Source organism: Rhipicephalus sanguineus, unplaced genomic scaffold, assembly GCF_013339695.2.
Source record: "Rhipicephalus sanguineus isolate Rsan-2018 unplaced genomic scaffold, BIME_Rsan_1.4 Seq300, whole genome shotgun sequence".
Classification (NCBI taxonomy): domain Eukaryota; kingdom Metazoa; phylum Arthropoda; class Arachnida; order Ixodida; family Ixodidae; genus Rhipicephalus; species Rhipicephalus sanguineus.
In genome coordinates, this window is record NW_023614971.1 from 54,796 (window position 1) to 59,222 (window position 4,427).

Genomic DNA, 4,427 nt, shown 5'->3' on the forward strand with positions numbered 1-4,427 from the left:
CGGAGTGAATGATGATGAGTGGGCGAAGCTGCGGAGGTTCATCGGTAAACCGTGAATCTTCCGTGAATTCTGCCCAGTATATCATCACACCGACGTGAGATCGGGCGCGTTATACTAAAGGTTCAATGAGTTATGACGACTTGCAGCTCACTTTAATTTTAAATGTACGCTGTGAATTTTCATTGTTTAGAAAACCATTGCTTTAGAAAACATCTGGTGTCTTTCGTTAAGCAGCCGACGTCTTTTCGTTTTGCTTTAGAAACATCTGGCGTTCTTTCGTTTTGCTTTTAGAAAACATCTGGCGTCGCTCGTTGGTTTATTTCATCAATCAACGGCGTCTTGAACAAAATTTTTATTGTTTAATCACGCACAGGAGAAATCTCACCAGGCACTACCTTGGAGGTAAACAATGGCTGCTAATGGGAATGAGAGACAGAAGAAGTCGGTTTTTAGCTAACACTTACACTTCTACTTCTACTAACGTTTCCTACTCGAACATGCCAATGGCTGCAAATGGGGAATGAGAGACAGAAGAATTCGGCTTTTAGTTAACGCGCACGCGGCGAATTTTTATTGTTCAACAAGGCACAGGAAAAATCTCCCACCGGCACCACCTTGGAGGTCAAGATCTGGTACTAGCGTTACGACTGGTTACGCACTACTACCAAGGTCTATCGAAATAGGTCGCGAAGCTTCGGGCGAAAAGCGGTTCAGATCCTATTGTCAGCGACATCAGCATGGGGAGTTATGGGAGTAGCGATTGAAGCGCGACTAGGTGTGGTGGGAACAAACACTAATAACAAAAAACCTAATTTCATTCAACAACAAAATAATATATTTTATGACCGAGATTTATTTCAGAATAACATTTATTTAGATCCAGTGTACAAAGAATTCATGAAAATGTATATGCATTATCAAAAATCTCTTATTAGCGCCCTCTAAAGAATGACACATGTCATTGCTCTGCAACGCAGTCCTTGTAGTGTTCGGAAAGGCGCGCGTAAAGTTCGTCTGCGGCGACACGCCCCCTCAGGTGTTCTGGTTTTTCGCACTTGCATGCATTCTGTCAATTATTTGGTGAGAACTTTATTTTGGTGTGCGCGAAGTTGCGAGGTGCGTTTCATCGTTGGTGAACGTGTTGGCTACGGTGTTCAACGGACAACGGCACGAGGCGGCTAACATTTCACGCCGAGCGCTTTCCTCGGTACTCGCGGAAACGACGAAACGATGTGGTATTCCAAGGATGCAATAGCAACACGCGTACGCCTGGCGAGCCCTCGCTTCTAGATAAGACACCGGGGCAACGGTTCGGAGTAGTGCGCTTGCTGGACTTTCGAATCAGTATTTCTGCTGCCCGGTTTCCTTCGTGAACACGCCGTGCGTATTATATTTCCTGTTATCGGTGAGCAGATCGCTAAGTTATTTATCGCGCTACAATCACTATAATTCGCATGTCTTGATATGTTACACGTAAGGTTAATTTATCGGTACAAAAGGCAAAACATAGTGCACGTAGTCTACGCACTTTTTGTACATATTATGACATTCATTGCTCATTGTGTAGAGTGTGTAATTGCGTTATTGTGGCCATTGAATAAAACTGAAATATTATTTTGGCGTGACCAGGCGTCATTTCTTCTCGTTGGAACTGAAGCACACATGCAATGCGCTCTTTAAGTCCCCTGCGCATGTGCGAAGCAAATAAGCAACGCTGCAGACATGAGAGGTACGCTGTTGCCTACATTATTCACGCTGCGGAAGATGACACGAACGCAGAATAAAAGCTCAAAGAATAAAGTTTCCTGGTAAAACCAAGGCGAATTGCATGACGGTACAATTAAACACCGCTGTTTAGTCACGGGTCGATATTAGTTTAGCTAGCGTTGACTTCAAGCGCATTCGCCAAGGGCTTGCTGCTCGCCGTAGCGCGACCCTTAGCGATCAGGGGCCTAAGAAGAATATTTGAGGTCAAATTTCGCGCTAGGGCCAACAAAATGACGTCACTTTTTTACCGGATATTTCGTCACATCCGCTTTATTTTTTGTTCCGCCGGAAGTGTTCCCTCCTCACACAGATGGCGCTAAGCCCCATGAGCAGCTGATGAGCAGCCATTTTCTGAACGTATGGGTTTCGATGGAAGCTTCGCTACCATTTACATTTACCTTGCTACTACTACTATGAGGGACGAACGGGTGCCGCCTTAAGGAGCTTCGCCCTAAAAAATCACAGCATACCACGGAGTGAATGATCATGAGTGGGCGAAGCTGCGGAGGTTCATCGGGAAACCGTGAATCTTCCGTGAATTCTGCCCAGTACATCATCACCGACGTGAGATCGGGCGCGTTTATACTAAGGTTCGATGAGAGTTATGACGACTTGCAGCTCACTTTAATTTACATGTACGCTGTGAATTTTCATTGTTTAATCGCGCACAGGAGAAATCGCACACACGCACTACCTTGGAGGTCAAAATCCAGTGCCTATATACGGGGTGGTCAGTGAACGGTTGTGCAGCGCGAGCGGTCGGTTTTTTCAATCAAACGCTGCCGTGACGCTCCTCGCGACGCCGCCTGCGTCGGCGCCGCTGCGCCGCGAGGCAAGATAGGGGGGGGGGGGGTCCATAGGAGAGGAGAAAGAGGGGGAGGCGTAGGAGAGGAGAGGGCGATACATATCACGTACTGTCGCAGCGCATTGTCTTTAGGGAGCCTTCATGTGTGCACGCCCCCTCCGTTTTAAGGCTGGTTACACACTACTACGACGGGGACGAACGGGTGCCGCTATAAGGAGCTTCGCCCCTAAACACTACAGCTCGTAGCAGACGCCCCTCGCTTTCCGCGCGCTTCCCGAGCGCCGAAAGCCCACGGGTCCGGCGCAGCAGCGGCGCGGCGCGGGAGTTCACCGCAAAAGGCCCACGTGGAAGCCGGCGCTTTGGACACATCCCCTATTCTAGGTCACACTAGTGATGCGCCGCCTTTCAGAATCAAGGCGTCGCCCGAGTTGGTTGTGTCTGTGCAAGATGCTCTCAAGCTGTGCGACCAGCGAGCCATCCTTCGAATGCGTGCGGTTTCCCAAGCTGGCGAAGCAGCGGCCGTATAACGAACCGCTGTTCCGTGTTCCGTATTCCGTTTTGGCTGCCATTAGCGCCCCGTGATTGGTCGTTTCACCTGTCACTAAGTGACGTGTCGGAAGCCCAAATTTTGGTGACGTCAAAATGACGATACGCGCTCATTATGCTAAAATATACGGAATCAGTCCGTCGAAGCGCGGAACAGCCAGCGAGTGGCCCCGTTTCGACGGAACAGCAAACATGGCGGTGCCAGCGTATTTCTCAGAGGCTTTTCGTGTTGTTCGCAGCGGTCGCTCGGCGGCTCGGCAGCGCCGTGGGCGCCCGACGACGCGTTCGACATGCCAGTCGATGAAAGAGTTCGCCGTCACTTTCGCCGTAGAAAGGAAGGTGCGGCGCTTGTGCGACGAAGTGGCCGAGGAAGGCGCGCGACGGCGCGACCGACTGCGCTGTCGGTGCAGCCTGTGGGTGTTGTGCGGCCTTCGGTTTTTCGCGAGCGGCAGCTTTCAAGCCTCGTTTGGAAGCGAGGATACTATTGTCATCATGCAAGCTGCGGTGAACAGACTGTGTGCGATGGTGGCGGAGGTAATCGTGCCTGCCGGGATGGGTTCAATTCCCGTGGACGCCGGATGAAAAGGGGGCCTTCAGTGTTTCCTACGGCTGCCCGCCGTCATCGGATGCGTGAACGGCAGCGTTGCCGTCATCATTGCACCGAAGGGCGACCATCACGCGGCATTTTATCCCCGCAAAGGACATTCTGCCACATCGTCATGCTAGTAAGTATCGGTCTTCCCATCCTTTCGAGCGCATGTCCGCGTAGCGAAATGTGGTTCACAGTGGTTCACGCTTTCGTCAGATCTGCGACGCAGACATCGGAATCCTGCCGTGAACCACTGCGTCTGGGGTCAGCCTACGACGCCCACGTCTGGAGGACAACGCGGCTGCGTGCGCGCATCGAAGGGGCCCGGATTGCCGCGGCCGTACCTTCGGCATCTAGGTGAGGAGAACAAAAAGTTTGGAATTCACAGTTAGAGCTAACGGAATATTTGCTCGCGCTATAGTTAATGCCCTGTTTGATTAGCTCCAGGTACTTGGTAACTGTGACAACTGACGATGTCGCTCGCTGCATGTGTGTCATCTTGCGCTTCGATTATTCCGCTCCATAATATCGGCAAAATGACTCACATTGTCCTGACACCCATTTGTATTAGTCATGCTTCGCATAGTACGGGTAAGTCAGACTGGTGAGGTCTATCGCATTAGATCATGTAGATCTTCTATCATTGCTATCTTGTGTGGCCAGCTTGTGGATCCCTTACATTGAAGTAGTACTTACAACCCCACTTGTATTTGTGCGGTG